The sequence below is a fragment of the Simochromis diagramma genome, unplaced genomic scaffold, assembly GCF_900408965.1.
Source record: "Simochromis diagramma unplaced genomic scaffold, fSimDia1.1 OVJJ01000589.1, whole genome shotgun sequence".
Classification (NCBI taxonomy): domain Eukaryota; kingdom Metazoa; phylum Chordata; class Actinopteri; order Cichliformes; family Cichlidae; genus Simochromis; species Simochromis diagramma.
Window position 1 is genome coordinate 20,204 of NW_024387400.1, and position 18,751 is coordinate 38,954.

Sequence of the window (18,751 nt, forward strand, 5' to 3'; positions counted from 1 at the left end):
AATGTGTTTTGGAGTTTGTACATAACCACTTGTTTTTACATTAGTAATTCCTTTTGTGCATGATTTTATATTGTTGTCAATAATAAATTAATTAAAGCAACAAAACAACCTGAAGAGCCGGTTGGGAGCTGAAAGAGGCGGCTCTTTTTAGTGAGCCGAAAGAGCAGGTTCTCTAAAGAAGAATAGAGTCCTGGCCCCTAGCCCTGCCAGTGTTGCAGAAATGATGAGGATGATGATGCAGCAGCAGCTTCTCTGTGTGAGTAGCTTAATGTTGTTCGTGTGTGATTTACGTTGAGTAGGCTAACCACGTTATTACATTAATGCAGGTAAGGTGAACTAGCAAACATCATTGTACCATGCGGCTGTCTTCTTGTTTGATGGCAGATACTCCCTTCACCCTGGCCAAAAAGGCTGAAATGACCAAAGAAAAAGTGGAAAACAGTTAAACATGAGAGGGTTTTGGACAAAGTTTGTGTTTTTTCCATTGTTTAAGCACTGCTTCCAGCCAAGAGTGATACCATATATGCCCCATAGCTGCAGAAAAGCTAACATTGTTATCTTTTTACAAAAAAAAACAGCTGAACATGAGGTTTTTGGACCAATTTTGTGTTCTCCATTCTTTAAGCACCGGCACCGTTTCAAAAGTACTGGTTTGGTACTGGTATCGGATAAAACCTAAACGATACCCTTCCCTAGATGCTAACAATCCCAAAGTGGCAAAAAGAAAGGGAGAAAACAGGAGCTTTCTGAACAGGTGGGAGAATATGATGAAAAAAATTAATTTAATTTAATTTAAAATTTAATTCAGAAGGCTGCAAATACAATTTTTATTTAAGAAATGACTTCAACTGATCTGTTATTTAATTGGAATTTTGATTTTGCATGTGTGCAATATTAAGTTTATATTAGTTTTATATATTGTTTAGTATTAAGCTTTGCTTGTTCCATATTTAGTTTTTCAGCAAAACTTGTTTGAGTCCATAAGAAAAGATTCCTCGTTATATTTGGAGGAAGATTTCTTTCAATGATTATTTGATCCAGTTATGAACTGGTGCAGAACTGAAGAAGCTTCTCGGATGAGAGGTGAAACGTCTTCAAATAACTTAAAGAAGTCCAGACGCTTTTCTTTGCAAGCTCCTTTGATCCAGTTATGAACTTTGGCCCACTGTGTATTTGAGTTTGACACCCCTGCTTTAACGCGTAAAATGAAGTGGCAAACCGTCCTGGCTTTATAATTATGATCTGTCTTTCAACAAATATTTAATTTATTACTTAGTCTCGCTGATACTCATGTAATTTTAGGAGGCGATTTTAATTGTGTACTTGATAAACACTTGGTTAGATCCACTCAAACCTCCCAGTTGTTTAACGCTTCGACTGTTCTGAATAATAATATGTTGAGTTCTACTAACCTGTTGATGTTTGGAGACCGTGTAACCCCACTGGTAGAGATTACTCTTGTTTTTCACAAGTGCACAAATCGTACTCCAGAATAGATTATTTTTTTGCTTGATTCTAAATTGATGTCTAAAGTTGTATGCTCAAATCATAATATCTTGATCTTGGATCACTCGCCAACCTCTTTAGTCCTGGACTTCTGTGGTACGAAACAACAGGGTAACTGGTGTTTTCACCCGTCACTCCTGTCCAGGGCCGTGCAGAGAGGTTTAGGTGCTCAAGCCCCTCTAGCCCCCCCCTCTGCACGTGCCTGCTCCTGTCTGAGACATCCTTTTGCCGATTTATGAAAACTAAAATATCAGAATTCTTGGAAACTAATGATAAACAAGACGTTTCTGATTCGATTCTATGGGAAACATGCGAGGAGAAATTATTTCTTTTGAATCCTCGTTAAAAAAAGGACGCCAGAAACGCCTGTTCGAAATAGAAGCTGAATTAACACAAAGTAAAATCAAGATCAGGCGAAATTTTAATTAGTCCTAAAGCTATTAATGAGCGATTTAGAGAATATTATGAAGAGCTCTATATGTCGAAATCTTGGGGCAATATTTCTCATTGGTTAGGGAAGCAGGATCTCCCGACAATGAATGACGCTGCACGAGAGGCTTTAAACTCAGATATACTGTTGAAGAAGTTTCGAAAGCTATTAAGTCATTCCCCAGTGGAAAGTCCCCAGGCCCAGATGGGTTTGTCATTGAATTGTATAAAAAATACTCTGAAAAGGTGGCCCTGCTTTTATTGAGAGTGTTTAAGCATTCTTTCCATACTCAAGCATTCCCCTGTGCGCTAATATTTCTTTGTTATTGAAAGAAGGAAAGGATGAAACAGAATGTTCCTCTTATCGACATATTGCTTTGTTGAATTTGGATATGAAAATTTCCACTAAAATTTTGGCAAACAGATTAAATAGACATGTTGGATCAATTATCCATCCGGATCAAACTGGGTTTGTCCCCCAGAGGTTTTCCTTCTTTAATGTTTGAAGATTGATGAATGTTATGTACAGTGTTGGGTAAGTTACTTTAAATTAGTAACTTAGTTACATTACTAGTTACTTATATCAAAAGTAACTCAGTTACTTCAAGTTACTCATTACTTTCAGAGTAACTAGTTACTAGGGCAAGTAACTTTGGTTTTACTCAGACTTCTCTTGTTAATGTGTTGCTTCTGTAACTGGATACCCAGCATTGCCAGTCTTCTAGCTTGCTTACTTGCCACACGTGCACTGTGCCACCTACCAATAGAAAGGAAAAGATAATGTGCACATTTCCAGGAGAGAAATCCCACGCTTGGACCGTTGTTGGCCGCTGCATGATTCATGATTCTCACTCGCTTTTGCAACTTTGTCCTTTTGTGTTACTCGCAGCAACAACTCCACCTCATTGTTAGTCCAAAAACTGCGCTTTTCAAAGAGACGTTTCTAAGAGCCGGAAAGTAAATAAGCGGCAGACAGAAATGAGGCAGGTCGAATCGTCTTGCGTTTCACGCATGCGCAGTACTGGGACGTAAGAGTTTCAACCCTTTCAATGTGGATGCACAACTCTGTGAAAACAGCTGAAAACACTAGCGCCAAACGCCAAATCTATCCGGGCTGGTGTGGACGTGGCCTCAGTCTGGAAAAGACGTGTTTCTCAATCCCACAAGCACCACTGTGAGCCTGTCTGCTGCCAGCTGCTGACTGGGGGACTTGTGTCTGTCAGACGCGACACAAAGCCCCATCACAGCTTTCAACTCTGCACTCGACAGTTTCATCGTTTCATATACGGATGTAATCAGTGTGATTTTAGCAAAGATTATTTCGTTTTGCGACATAAGAGAAGAGGAATTTGGTGGCCTTGGTCCATGAGAAGTCCATAACAAATAAGTTGGATATGGATGACTCTGTAAGAGTTTTTTGGAAAGGTAAACAGGAGACTGTTGTTGTAGAGTGGACCGAGGAGAAAGGAGAGTGGAGCTGTTTAGTTGCAAACAGACTTCAGTTCCTTGCGAAACAAATAAGCTTAAAGCATGACAAACTCTGTTTTGTTCAAGAGCTGGCGATTTTTTTTTTTCATTACTATGCCAACCCGTTTTAGTTTTGTAAATATTGGCTATATTGAGAAGTCTTATTTAATCTTACTTTATTTTACAAAGTTATTTGAGAATTAGGCCATTCAATAAGATGGATTTGATGTTGTTGGTTGTAAAGATCTGGATGGATAGTTTAATTTATTCTTTATTTTCTTTTTTAATTCTATTTTTGAGTTTTATTTTTTAAGACTTGGTGAACTGTATTTTTTAAATAACATCGCCTACCCTTTTTAGTTTTGTTAATATTGGCAATAGTAAGATGTATCATTGTTGGGCTTGGATATATTTAATATAGGGCATCTAATTAGTGCTTTTAGTTGTTAGTTGTTGTTAGAATCTGATGATGTCATGGTCCTGGGTCGGTGACCCAGCGCTTTAAGTTTATTATTATCATTTTCCAGTTTATTATCATGATGATTATTGTTGTTTGAGTTCTGTTATATTCGGTCTGCATCTGTATCTCTGTCTGTCTATGGTGTCACCCCGTCTGTGTGTGAATCTGTCTGTTTAGTTCAACGTCTTGTCTCCCGGTGTCTGAGTTTCCTGTTTTATTGTGAAGGTCTGTGTCATATGTCAATGTGTTCAGTTTTACCTTTCTCCTGTCTCGTTAGCCTAGTTCCTCCCAGCTGTGTTCCCCACCTGTGTTCTCTGAGTGTATTTAAGTTGTGTCTTCTGTCATGGTAGTTGCTGGTTCGTCTGTGTCATTTCCCTTCCGCCATTCTGTGTTTATGCCTCCGGCTTCCTGGTCATTCTCCCTGCAAGGTACCCTCGCTCGTGTTCTGGTTTTGTGTTTAGTTTCCCAGTTTAGAGTTTTTACCGTTCTGTTTCTCGCCACCCTTTTTGTTGTACTTCTCCACTTAAGCAGTCTGCATCTTGGGTCTGTTTACTTATCCACCATGGCCTGCCCCGGCAAACCCGTGACAGATGAGGAACATTTTGGTTTTGTTTTTCTGTTTTCCCCGTGACGGATTACCCCCTTAATGTGGTCTCTTCGTCAGAAAGATGCAGTCCTCAGCTGACTGAATAAGCTCACTAGAGCTTTCAGCAGTGGAGCTAAAGCCTGAACAGGTAATAGAGCTAGAAAACTGACCTGTGGTATGGGTAGGTGCAAGGTGCAGAGCGGAGCTCAGTAACAGTCACTGGGTAAAACTAGGTTAATGGTGCCAAACACAGTTTCAGGAGACAGACGTTTATGGCAGGCTGGTTTTAGCAACTCTGCTGCTCTTAAGCTGTCAATGTTCGAAATAACAGTTCTTTGTATACACAGATTCAGGCTTAGCAAACTCAGTAACTCTCAGCTCAGAAGGAGGTTACAGAAGCAGGTGTATTTTCACAGGCCATCACAAACTGCATAGTCCAAGGGTGTAACAATACCCACACAGTTGTTAACAGAGACTGACACAAAGCATGGTGAGCTGGTTTATTAATGGCTGTGATACACAAAAATCCAACCTAATTCATTATTTCTGAGGCACTAAGTCCAGGATTTCAGCCAGTTTAACTATGGCAGGTGGCACTCTGCTACCATTTACGTTTACCAGCTGAGGCGCAGAGAAAGATCAGACTGGGGAAACTGGTGGACCAACACAGGGAAGTCTCAGATGCAGGAGCAGGATTACTGATGTTCCAGGCTCCTCAGCACGCACTGTTTTATTCACACCTGTTTGATGGTGTGGCTGGGCTCAGGCTGGGAACCTCAGAATCAGCAGGCTGAGGAGGGAAAACCGTTCCAGTGGGGATACAATGCCAGTGATAGTGTGGAGGTGAGTCTGGGGTGGAGTAACAGTCCTTTGTTCAGCAAAGTCAACAGCTGGAAACTCCATATCGGCTAACTCAGGAGCGAAACACTGCGAGCATTAGCGGAGTCTGACGGCTCAGGAACACAAAGATCACGAGCGAGGACAACCGGTGAATAACATGACACCGAGGGAGTCCCTCTGAACAATGTCTGTAGAGTTCAAACACACAGTCATCTGATGTAGCAGATACAGAGTCCACGGAAGACGAAGCAGTGTTACTCACTGTGAGGGACCAAGCAGCCAAAGCAAAGAGGACACAGGCAAAAAAATATCTTCAAAAAGGGTTTTCTTTATTTTAACCCTCAAAAAGTCCAAAATTAACAAAATTCAAACCCATACTTGGCAGGCCCATAAAACAGGTCAACTAAATATAACTCTACAAAAAGTAATTTCCAGAAACTTAAACTAAACAAAGTGAGGACACAACTTAACTCACAAACTGACCTAATTACAAAGACACATGAGGGTAGCTTTTATAATGATTTGGCCAAACCATTTGAACACAATAGGGGGAAAAAACAAAAACACACACTAATATTAACTAAGCACAGAATAACCTAAACCTAAAACACCCCTTCTCCTGGTAAGCCCATGGTTGGTTCCTGCTGAGCAGGCATTTTGTCCCCAGAGTCCTCAGCCACGCCTTTTGCCCAGACAGGAAACAGCCACCGCCCAAACCCAGGTAACTCAAAGAAAGAGAAACATAAATTAATATAACAAACATTTTAGAAAAACCACACAATGTTACTATGTGCGCGCCTCATAATACCAGTGTTAGGTTTAACCAAATGATTAATGAAGAAAACTGCAAAGCAAACTAATAAAGTAAAAAAAATGGACTAATTTACCCCTGTGTGGCTGATGCCATCACACTCACAGTGGTAGATCTGTCATGAAGTCCAGGATCAGAATGCTGAGCGTGCGAAACACAGTCACTCTCTCCCACGGCTGCAGTCTGCTCAGCTGTACTGGAGCGACGGCGGCGTGAACGCCAATCTGACAGCGGCGTGACGTTTTGACAAACACCGGTTCAGGAAGCGCTCCTCTCCTGTTCAGGTGGAGTCGTTTAGCAGGTTTGTAGAAACTGCAGTTTGCGGTTCTTGTGAATTTAAGTTGGTGTTCTGCTAAATGCAGTTTGTCACTCTGAAGATATTGTAGCTGCTGCTGAGGGATACCCTGCTGATTTGTTCTCAGTTTGCTTTCCTGTTTGTGCTGCTCGTTTGTTCTCGGTTGTGTTGCTGTAGTTCTTTTTGCTGCTGTGTGCATTGGCTTGGATCATCCATCAGTAAAAATCTAACTTAAATGCAATACAACAAATTCATCATTCATATAAAAACATCCACATGGACACAGACTTTCTAATCGGACATCACAAAGTTATTCTGAAGCTGTAAATCTGTAAAATTAAAAACTCCCCAAAACTACTATGAGAAAACCCTAAAAAAGGTTCAATGATAGAAGAAAAATGCTTTACATATAAAACCAACAGAGGTTCCTAATAAATAGACTAATAAACAGAGAATAGCCTGAACAGTTTCTGTGACACAGACCTAAAAATGCATAAATGCTCCATGATTTTTGTTTCTATCCATCATCTTGAACACTGGCTATAAATGTGTTCACGTCATTATTGTGTGATTTGGTTTCTTCACGTGTCTCCTTCAGTGCAAATAAAGGATGTTAGAGTGTGTGCTGTGTGTTTTTTCTGAAGCATGACAATCCTTTCCAACAAGTATTTCCAGCTGTTTTGTCTCCCCTCTGCACTTTAATCTTTCTTCTTGTCATGTCTGTGTTTTGTCCACCAGGTGTCTCCCTCAGCTCATTTACTCAAATCAGAAGCATCAGCTTTGTGGAGCGTGGAGATGCTCTGCCGGCCAGACACAGCTCAGGGCAAGAAACATGTCTCTCCTCCACATGTCATCTGAAAAATGACATTAAATGTAATCACATTAGATACAATAAGAACAATTAACAAAAACTCAAAGATTCAATCTTTTGTTACATTTTAAAAGTTCAGACCTTTAAAGACATTAAGTTTAAGATCATATATGATCAAGAAAATCAACAATCTTGTCAAGGTCCTGAGCCTGCCGACTCAGTGTTTTGTGTTTCCTTATGCTTTTGTTCATTCCGAGTATGTATTCTGTTGTGATTTTGCCATTTCTTAGGTTTCTGTTGTTTGCCTGCCTGCTCCCACGTCTCTGTGTTCCCTCTGTCTGTCCATGGAGTTATTGTGTCTGCTCATGAGTCTGCCTGTCAAGTTCAGTGTCCTGTCTGGTTCTCTGTGTCTGTTAGTTTCCTGTTTTATTCTGAAAGTTCATGTCTCATGTCAGTGTGTTCAGTTTTACCTCTCCCCTGTCTCCTAATTGCTCCAGCTGTGTCTCCCTCCTGTGGCCCATTCCCTGATTACTCCCCGTATATTTTAGCCCTGTGTTTTCCTGTGCTCTCTGTCGCGGCGTCTGTTTTAATCCATGTCAGTCTGCATTATTCTATGTTACCTGGTATTCATTCTGCATCTCTCAGCTGTCTCTCTTTGTGCATTTAGCTCCTCCTCCCGTGAGTGTCTGGTTTAAGTTTTGTTCTTTAGTTTTCCCTGTTTAGGTTGTTTACTAGTGATGGGCAGATGAATCCTCATGAAGCACTGAAGCTTTTCATTAGTGATGGCCAAATGAAGCTTTCCGAAGCACTGAAGCTTGTATTGAAAAACGGTTCATTACTCGAAGCTTTTCAACACAGTCCTCTCCGGTGACATCTGGTGGTGAAAATTTAGAAGAGCAGCTTGAATCTGCAAAATAAAACGGGACTGCTCAAGCATCACTGCTCACTCAAGAGTGGAGTTCTCTCCGATATTGGGCCACCGTTCCGTTGCTTTGAACATGTAATTGGTTTTGTTTTCTCGATTGGGGGGCTGAAAAAAACGTAATGCGTATTTGCGTAATACATTTTCATCAATAAACTTTCCCTATTGAAACATGCACTATGGTGGCCTTTCTTTGCCTCATAACTCCTTGATGTTGGTAAATACAATAAGTGAGCAATATATACATATGAGAATGCACAGCACATTATGGAGTATGCCCCTGCTGTGGAGTCCTGCCTCCATCTACTTGTCATTAAATCACTGGACAGCTGGACAGGTTCATACAAAATATTAGATGAGGCCAATTGTCCTATACATATTTTTGACATAGGGGTGGGATTGATTGTGAACTGAAAGGGAAATGCTTAGGGGGCTGAGTACGGCTGCATCGTACTGATTTGTAGAATCATTTTTGATCGATACAGGATCCGATTCAATTTCATTGGAATCTGGGAAAGTTTTGCCTCAGTCAGAAATATTACAATTCTGGTCATTGTATCAGTATATCTCCATAATTTCGTATCTATTAAAAGAAAGCTGACACATCTGAGACTTAATTAGAGATGTAAACAGAGAGTTATGAAACCTGCAGCTGCAGAAGCCAGCGAAGAGAAAAAGAGGCAAACACAGCGGGACCCGACGGACACACCAAAATCTGACCTGACGCGTCGGGTCCGCGCTCTTTGTTTACGTTTGTATGCAGAATCCGTAAAACCTGCTCCCAGTTACTGTTTTAGCTGTATGGTGTTTGACGACATGTTGTGGGGTTTAACCTGAGATGCTGGCGTTTCAGGCATAATAACGTTAATTTACAAATCGACACGGGATTTTAATGAATCAATATCACTTTAATCAATTTAGCATGGATTGTAATCAGAAACCTCTTCGCTCTCTGTCACCATCAACACACTCCACGAATCCCGTGGATGATTCACTTCCTTATATCCGTTTGAATCAGGTACCGAAGCAGTTACGTGCGTAATGAAGCTACGGACGTCACTGGTCACGTGACTTTTGCCAAATGAAGCAAGCCTCGACACAGTGCTTCTGAACCAGTGTGTTGTTTTTTTCGACACACGCTCCGGAGCGTCAGCTTCAAGTGGGCCATCACTACTTTTCATCCAATTGGTTCACCCCAACGCGAAGCTTCTTGAAGCTTCATTTGCTCTAGGCAGGACACCTACTGGACGGTAAAAATATTAGTTGGCATGAATTTGAAGAGTGTGGCCTTTTGCACACAGCCTGTACATGTCAACAACAAAAGGAGTGTGTAAAACATCTATATTGTAGTGATGACAGTATACTGTGTATAGTTATGCTGGCAGTATGAAAATGATTATTTGCGGCAAAGTTCGAACCGCTTCCTGAACCAGTCATGTGGTACAGCCGGGCAGCGCGGCTTCGGACGTCATCATTTTCAGCTCCTCCCATAAATAAGCAAGCCTCGATACGCGCTTCGTGGAAACGCCCCCTCCATTACTCGACACACGCTTCGAAGCCTCGATACAGAACGTCACATCACTATTGTTTACTCCCCGCTCTGCTCTTCCTGTTTTTGTCACCTTATCACCGCTGTAAATAAACACTCACTCGCACCCCAGCCAGTGCCTGCATTTTGGATCCTTTTTCTCAATACACCACATGACTGCCCCAGCCATGACAAATCTTCCCATTTCAGAAACTGGAACCAGCTTTAAATGTGATTAAAATATGACAAACAATCAATTCTCTGATCATTGACTAACTGATGAATATGAATGCATTTGACAACCCGCTACAGCAACAACAGAATAAAAGCACTAACCAGACCGATGAAAGGTTTCAAACATACTGAAAATGAAGAGTAGTATAATTTAAAACTCACGTGATTCAAGCAGCCTCAAGCAGCTTTAAACCTCCGGCAGATCTCATCCTGCAGCAGCCTCCAGTAGCTCTCAGCGTCCAGCCGATAACCTCCAGCAGCTCTCATCCTCTAGAGATTACAACCTCCAGCAGCCTTCAGCATCAGAAGTCCTCCAGCAGATCTCAGGGTCCAGCAGGAAACATTCTCCAGCAGTTGTCAACCTCCTGCAGCTCTCATTCTTAAGCAGCTCAAAGCCTCCAGTAAGTCTGAGCCTCAAGCATCTCCCAATGTCCAGCTCCTCCAGCAGCACTCTGCTTCAAGCAGTCTCCTACAATTACAGCGGCTGTCAAACAACAACAGGTCTCGGCGTCGAGGCGATAACCTCCAGCAGGTCTAAGCCTCAAGTAACTTTAAGCCTGCAGCAAGTCTTACCGTCCAGCAGATTACAACCTCCACCAGCACTCTGTTTCAAGCAGCCCTCAGCCTCGAGAGTCCTCCAGCAGCTCTTAGCGTCCAGCAGTTCTCAGCTGCTAGCAGTACTCTGCTTCAAGCAGTCTCCTGCAACTTCCAGCAGCTGTCGAATAACAGCAGGTCTCAACTTCCAGCAGCTTCAAGCCTCCAGGAAACATCCAGCAGCACTTAGCACCGCATGCCTGCTCCTCAAGAACTCACAACCAACCACGGGGACTCGAACCTGCAATGTTCTGATCCGAAGTCAGACGCCTTGTCCGTTAGGCCACGTGGTCTGGCCGAAGCTCCCACTTTTCACGAACGTTCGTTGGAGTCTGCTTGAGCCAACTGCTGGTGTTGGGTTGGTCACGTGGCTGGTGGTATTGCTTGATTGTTACTTGAAATAATTGATTGTTGCTTGAAATAAGCGCATGCCACAGCATTTCTCCCATGTATCACGCTCTTAAAAAACAGTCCTACCTGCCACATGCACAGTGGATCCACCCACTAAGCCAGAGTATCAACTGCCAATGGAGGTCATAAAGCTTACGTGGCCCGATCTTTCACCTGGAAGTTGACAGAAGTTTTTTCTTGGATCCCACCAAACAAAACCACAGTCTACCATGAGACAGCACCTTCCATACTGGAATGGCCAGTATGGGGATTGAACCCATGACTTTGGCGTTATTAGCACCACGCTCTGACCAGCTGAGCTAACCGCCCACAACTTGTGCCTAACCGACCCCTTTTTTTTGTCTAATATACCAAAAAGAGGGTGGAAGAACTGTTAAGAACACAAGAGAAATGTGGTTTACAAGAAATTACTTCAAGATAGTGGGAAAAAAAACTCTTCTGTTGACTTACAAAAAATGCTTTAAGAAGAAATTTGCCACAAAACAATACATGGTGTGCGTCTTCTACTGTTAGGGTCGATAGGTGAGGATATAAAGCAGCAGTTGTTGATGCAGTATGCTGTGTCAGACTTTGGAAATGAGTGATTTATCCAGAAAGTAGCTGGAAAAGTGATTTGGGAGATTGTAGCTAAGCATGTAATGTATTCATTAGCGTGTCATGTGTCAGTGAATTTTGTGTTTGCTGTCATTTGTAGTTGCGTACATCACTCACCTGGAAGTCGGCACTGCCTGGAGGTCATAAAGTTACGTGGCCCGATCTGTCACCTGGAAGTTGGCAGAAGTTTTTTTCTTGGATCCCACCAAATAAAATCCACAGTCTATCACGAGACAGCACCTTGGATGGCTGCTGGAATGGCCAGTATGGGGATTGAACACATGACCTTGGCGTTATTAGCACCACGCTCTGACCAGCTGAGCTAACCGGCCTACAACTTGTGTGTGAACTGATCCTTCTGTTGACTAATATACCAAAAAGAGGGTGGAAGAACTGTTAGGAACACAAGAGAAATGTGTGTTTACAAGAAATTACTTCAAGCTGTACCAATGAAAGCCAACTCTTGGAAGCTCCTACTGATCAGAAGCCACCTATGCAGGTGGAGTTCCACCAACAGCCTGCATCCAAGTCGTGATTTTTTCACCCGTGTCGCTTGAGGTCATGGCATGTTATTGACTTTCTATGGTTGCTTCTAAGCCAAGACTACTGGAGCCTGGCACTGATAAGGCCAAGTTCATGGCTTCAGTCCCCAACCCGGCCATTCGAGCCTCGTTTGAGAACTCGTAGAGTCTCTGTTGAAGGACATGAAGTTGACAACAGCGTAGCAATTTTGGATGACATAAAGGAGCCGAGGTTGGCATGCTGCGAACGCTGCCTGCTCCTCAAGGACTCACAACCAACCACGAAGGGACTCGAACCCTCCATCTTCTGATCCGAAGTCAGACGCCTTGTCCGTTAGGCCACATGGTCTGGCAGAAGCTCCCACTTTTCACGAACGTTCGTTGGAGTCTGCTTGAGCCAACTGCTGGTGTTGGGTCGGTCACGTGGCTGGTGGATATTGCTTGATTGTTGCTTGAATAATTGATTGTTGCTTGAAATAAGCGCATGCCACAGCATTTCTCCCATGTATCACGCTCTTAAAAACGTAGTCCTACCTGCCACATGCACAGTGGATCCACCCACTAAGCCAGAGTATCAACTGCCAATGGAGGTCATAAGCTTACGTGGCCCGATCTTTCACCTGGAAGTTGGCAGAAGTTTTTTCTTGGATCCCACCAAACAAAACCACAGTCTACCATGAGACAGCACCTTCCATACTGGAATGGCCAGTATGGGGATTGAACCCATGACTTTGGCGTTATTAGCACCACGCTCTGACCAGCTGAGCTAACCGGCCCACAACTTGTGCCTAAACCGACCCTTTTTTTTGTCTAATATACCAAAAAGAGGGTGGAAGAACTGTTAAGAACACAAGAGAAATGTGTGTTTACAAGAAATTACTTCAACATAGTGGGAATATTCTGTCCCTCCTATTATTTCTAAGGTATGTTTTTTAAAGTTTGTTATATGGCGTGTCATAATCATTCGTTCTGTAATTAACTGTTGCAACATGTCAGAAAATATGTTTATTCCTGATCTTGTCTGGGCAAAGCCTGCCATCTAGTGGGTTGACAGGGTAACACCATGTTAGAGCGCAAGCGGTGGTTTTTCTCCCAGCACTCGACAGGGAAGGTCCATTTGGCTGTGTCTCTGTAAATTCCTGCATCTGACGCCCTTGAAAAGGCATAATCTGTAAGTGTGGCAAAACGGTTTATTGTTCCCACTTATTAGTACCTTGTTCAGCAAAGTAATGAGCTTTTGTGTGTTTAGCGAGTTTGTTACATTACTAGCACAAGCTAGCTGTTAGCCCTTTGTTTAGCCTGCTAACATGAAGCATACCAGCATGTGGTGTTAGCTGTATTCTTACCATCTCTGTATCTCTTGATTGTGTAGTGACTGTTTACATAAGTCAACAATAGTTAATGTAATCTTTGTGTATTTGTATGGAGAGTGAATACACTGTATTCTGTTTCTGTTATTACAGTTTTACAAAAAAGGAAAATAAGGATCAGTAAAGCTCTGAAGAATGCCACGCGGTCTCCAGAGTGTTTACTGAAGCCATTTAATGTTTAGCTCGCTGCATAAGCTGGATAGAGACGTTCAGCTGAGGGCAGAAGAGTAAAAAGATTGTCCACGCATCAAGTGCACTGCCAGGATCCTGAGACACCCCAGCGACAGCAATCATGTCCAACCACGGGGACACCTCGCAGCTTTCACAGCTGGAAGTCAGGTCGGAATGCAGATCAGCAGCTTCACGCCGGTCAAACAGCTCAGCAGCTTCACGCCGGTCAAACAGCTCAGCAGCAAGCCTTGCTGCAGCACGAGCACGAGCTGAAGCCGAAGCTGCTCGAGCAAGAGCAGAATATGCCAAACGCCAAATAGACATGGAGGTCGAAAAGGCCCGGATGGAGGCAGCGCTAAATGCTCTGAAGCAGGAGGGAGAAGCAGAAGCAGCACTTGCAGCTGCAAGGGTCCTAGAGGCTGCAGTTCTGGACCAAGCAGAGTCTGTGAAGCCACCAGACATTCCTGCCACAATAGCTGCGGCTGTCAGCCGCACTCAAGAGTATGTAGATACCCACTTCCACAATAACACTAATATGGAAGGTGAGTCAAACACAGTAGAGAGCAAAAATGTGACTTAGACAACACCCACACTACAGGGCCGGACATATCAGCAGCAGCTGCGCGTGGGTACCCCCCCAGTTCTCCACCCGTTTGGCAGCCCAAACTTCCACCTCCCCATTGGTCCAACTATGTTGGAGCAGCCAAACCACAACGACAAGCAGATGTATCAGACCTCGCTGCCCTCCTCTCACGTCGTGACCTACTGACAGCAGGACTGACAGTGTTTGATAACAAGCCAGAGACTTATCTAGCATGGAGATCTACGTTTCACAATGCCACTGAAGATTTAAACCTAAAGTGCAGTGAAGAACTTGATCTGCTCACTAAGTGGCTTAGTGGGGAGTCTCTCCAGCATGCTCTGAGAATCAGGGCTGTCCATGTTAACAATCCAGAAACAGGTCTTCAGCGTTTATGGCAAAGGCTAGACAGGATTTATGGCTCATCAGAAGTTATTGAAGCTTCTCTGTTCAAACGCCTAGAGAGCTTTCCCAGAGTTACTCCGAGAGACAATCACCTTCTACAGGAACTTGCAGATCTCCTCCTGGAACTTGAAGCAGCAAAAAACGAAGGATATCTGCCAGGCCTCAGCTTTCTCGACACTCCAAGAGGCATAAACCCAATTGTGGAAAAACTCCCACATACCCTGCAAGAGTCATGGATCAAACAGGGGTCCAAGTATAAGAAAGAACACAGAGTGCACTATCCGCCTTTCTCCTACTTTTCCAGTTCGTAAATAGCAATGCTGAAATGAAAACTGACCCCAGCTTCATCCTACAAAATTACAGCACTGGGCACATGAAGATAGAAAGGCCACTGGTGAGACAATCACATTTTAGAGCCCCGCTAACAGCAAACAAAACACAGGTTGGCACACCCAGCAACAAATCTAACACTCACTCTCTTGATCCCGACAAACAGTGTCCAGTACACATGAAGCCCCATTCACTTGCAAAATGTAGAGGGTTTAGGATGAAAACACTGGATGAGCGGAAAAGTCTGCTCAAAGGGCTTTCGATCTGTTACAAGTGTCTCTCATCAACAGAACACAGGGCCAAAGACTGTAAAGCTGATATTCGTTGTCTGGAGTGCAAAAGCGATACCCACATCTCCGCCATGCATGCCGGGCCACCCCCTTGGACAAGTGGGAGCTTTGATTCTACACCAGAGGCACACGGCGGGGAGCCAGACATCCCGAGCTCCACAGTGACTACATCTAACTGCACTGAGGTATGTGGACAGGGACAACAAGGACGGTCTTGTTCTAAAATTTGCATGGTGAAAGTATATCACAGCACAGCCCCTCAAATGAAAACGAAAATGTATGCAATTTTAGACGACCAAAGTAATGTGTCACTGGCTCGTTCTCCCTTTTTTGACATGTTTAATGTACATGGTGAAGCCTTTCCATACACAATGAAAACATGCTCTGGCACAACGAACAAAACAGGCCGTAGAGCTCACGGCTTTGTCATTGAGGGTGTGGACGGAAAAGTGTCCATACCACTACCAACACTGACAGAGTGTAATCAGATTCCTGATAACAGGAGTGAGATACCCACCCCAGAAGCAGCTGCTCATCATCACCTAGCTCACATAGCCGCACAAATACCCCCTCTTGATCCAGAGGCAGATATTCTCCTCCTCTTAGGCCGTGATGTAATTCAGGCTCACAAGGTTCGACGCCAGGCAAATGGGCCCAATGAAGCACCTTATGCCCAAAAGCTTGATCTTGGATGGGTAATTGTTGGGGATGTTTGCCTCTCGGGAGCTCACAGACCCACAGTGAACTCCTACAAGACTAACATACTGGATAATGGCCGCCCCAGTTTTCTCTCTCCCTGTGGCAACAGAATCTACACAAAGGTGAAGATCACAGAAGAATGCCCCCTTTTTGAGAGCACACAGGTCAAAGATGAACTGGGCAAACACATCTTTCAACAAACTACTGATGATGACAAAATGGCACTCTCTGCAGAAGATAAGACGTTTCTGAACATTATGCACAAAGAGTTTGCTAAAGATGATGCAAATAACTGGGTCGCCCCCCTGCCCTTTCGTCATCCCGACGTCGCTTACCCAACAACAGAGAGCAGGCTCTCAACCGCCTCATGTCCCTACGGAAGACATTAAAGAGAAAGACGGAGATGAAAGATCATTATGTGGAGTTTATGAAAAGGATCTTCGACAAAGGTCATGCAGAAAGGGCACCCCCTCTAAACCCCACCAAGAATGCTGGTATCTCCCACACTTTGGTGTTTACCACCCCCAAAAGCCAGCAAAAATCAGAATAGTCTTCGATTCAAGCGCCCAGTTCGAAAATGTGTCTCTGAATCAAGTACTGTGTAAAGGCCCAGATCTCAATAACAGCCTTGTGGGCGTGCTTCTCAGATTCCGAAGTGACCCACATGCTGTGATGGCTGACGTGGAGCAGATGTTTCACAACTTCACGGTCAGAGAGGACCATCGTGATTATCTGCGTTTCCTGTGGTTCCGCGATCACGATCTGGATGGAGAAGTGGACGAGTTTCACATGACAGTCCATGTTTTTGGGAATTGCCCGTCCCCCTCAGTTGCCATCTATGGACTCAAGAAGACTGCTGTGGAAGGAGAGAAAGAATATGGCAGTGATGTAAGGGAATTTATTGAGCGCCATTTTTATGTAGATGATGGGCTAAAGTCATTTCCCTCTGAGACCCAGGCGATTGACGTCCTTCACAGAACACAAAGGATGCTGGCTCAGTCTAACATCCGCCTTCACAAGATCTCATCCAACAGCCCTGTAGTCATCAGTGCCTTCCCAAGTGAAGATCTAGCCACAGGCCCGCAGGAACTCCAACGTGGACAACACGCCCCACTCATGCAACGCAGCCTTGGGTTAGGCTGGGACCTGTCGACAGACCAATTGTCATTTCAAGTTGAAATCAATGACAGGCCTTTCACCAAACGTGGTGTATTGTCAGTCATCAACAGTTTGTATGACCCACTGGCTTCGCTGTGCCAGTCAGCATCGAAGGCCGCTCCATTCTGAGAGAGATTTCTATGGACATTAGCGAATGGGATGCACCGCTGCCGAGGGAGAAACAGGACAAGTGGCAACAATGGAAAGATTCCCTAAAGCACTTACAACAGCTCAAGATCTCCCGCATGTATACATCCATCTCACTATCTGAATCTCAGAGAAAAGAAATGCATGTTTTTTGTGATGCATCCACAAAAGCTGTTGGAGCCGTCGCTTACCTGAAACTCACAGCAGGCAATGGGCTCAGTGAAGTTGGGTTTCTTCTTGGAAAGGCCAGGCTGGCTCCAAAACCAGACATCACAATTCCAAGACTGGAACTTTGTGCTGCTGTGCTGGCTGTAGAAGTGGCGGAAATGGTCCAGCAGGAGCTTCACACTACTATCGATGAGGTGAACTTCTACACCGACTCGAAGGTGGTCCTTGGATATATTTTCAATGAAAAAAGACGCTTTTATGTGTATGTGCATAACCGTGGAGCGCATTAGGCGTTCTACCCAGACCCACCAATGGCATTACGTACCCACACAGCTAAACCCAGCTGACCATGCCACACGAGCACTGCCCGCTGAGCATCTGTCTCACTCTACATGGCTTAGCGGACCTGCCTTCCTTACAGATTCAGGCCAACGACAATACAGAAAGAACCTTTTGACCTTGTTTGCCCTGAAAACGACACTGAGCTGCGCCCAGATATCGTATCCTGTGCCACCTTTCTGTCAAAAAAAGAGCTCGGGACCACAAGGTTCGAGAGATTCTCAAATTGGAGTCGTCTGCTGAAACTATTGCCAGACTGCTGCACATTGCCAAGTCGTTTAAAGGCGAAACAGAGAGCACATGTCGTGGATGGCACAAGTGCAACAACTATGCTACAAAGAACAGCTCCAGCAGGCCAAGGTTACCATCATTCGTGCAGTTCAAAAAGAGGTGTATGCGGATGACATCAAGCGCATGGAGCAGAGTGAGTCCATTCGCACACAAAGTCCACTTAGCAAGCTGAGTCCTTACATAGACGCTGATGCAGTTCTTAGGGTCGGTGGCCGGCTCGCAAGAGCTCAACTGTCAACAGATGAGACACACCCCATGCTCATTCCCAGTAAACACCACATAACCCAGCTCATAATCAGACACTTTCACGCACAAGTATGTCATCAGGGCAGACACTTCACCGAAGGTGCAATCAGAGCTGCAGGTTTTTGGATTGTGGGTGGGAAAAGAGCCGTCAGTAGTGTCATCTTCAACTGTGTCATATGCCGCAGATTAAGGGGCAAGCAACAAGAGCAGATCATGTCAGATCTACCAGAAGACAGAATGTGTACAGACCCTCCTTTCACGTGTGTGGGCCTAGATGTTTTTGGTCCGTGGCCTGTTACAGTCAGAAAGACACGAGGAGGTCAAGCAGAGGCCAAGAGATGGGCAGTGATCTTTGCGTGTATGAGCACTCGTGCCATACATATCGAAGTGATAGAAGCAATGGACACTTCATCTTTCATTAATGCTCTGCGCCGTTTCGTTGCCATGCGAGGTGCTGTTAAACTACTCAGATCCGACTGCGGCACAAACTTTGTGAGTGCTTGCAGAGAACTCCAAATCGACAAGAAGGGTTGTCATTAACGACAAAA

The 18,751-nt window shown here is 44.2% G+C and overlaps 3 non-coding genes across 3 annotated transcripts; all 3 read right to left on the reverse strand.

Annotated features, from left to right (window-relative positions):
* Positions 1-11,746: 11,746 nt before the first annotated feature.
* On the reverse strand, positions 11,747-11,820 carry trnai-aau. Its single transcript has one exon. It is a non-coding gene; the product is annotated as a tRNA-Ile (tRNA).
* Positions 11,821-12,285: 465 nt separating this feature from the next.
* On the reverse strand, positions 12,286-12,358 carry trnar-ucg. Its single transcript has one exon. It is a non-coding gene; the product is annotated as a tRNA-Arg (tRNA).
* Positions 12,359-12,711: 353 nt separating this feature from the next.
* trnai-aau lies at positions 12,712-12,785 on the reverse strand. Its single transcript has one exon. It is a non-coding gene; the product is annotated as a tRNA-Ile (tRNA).
* Positions 12,786-18,751: the final 5,966 nt, after the last annotated feature.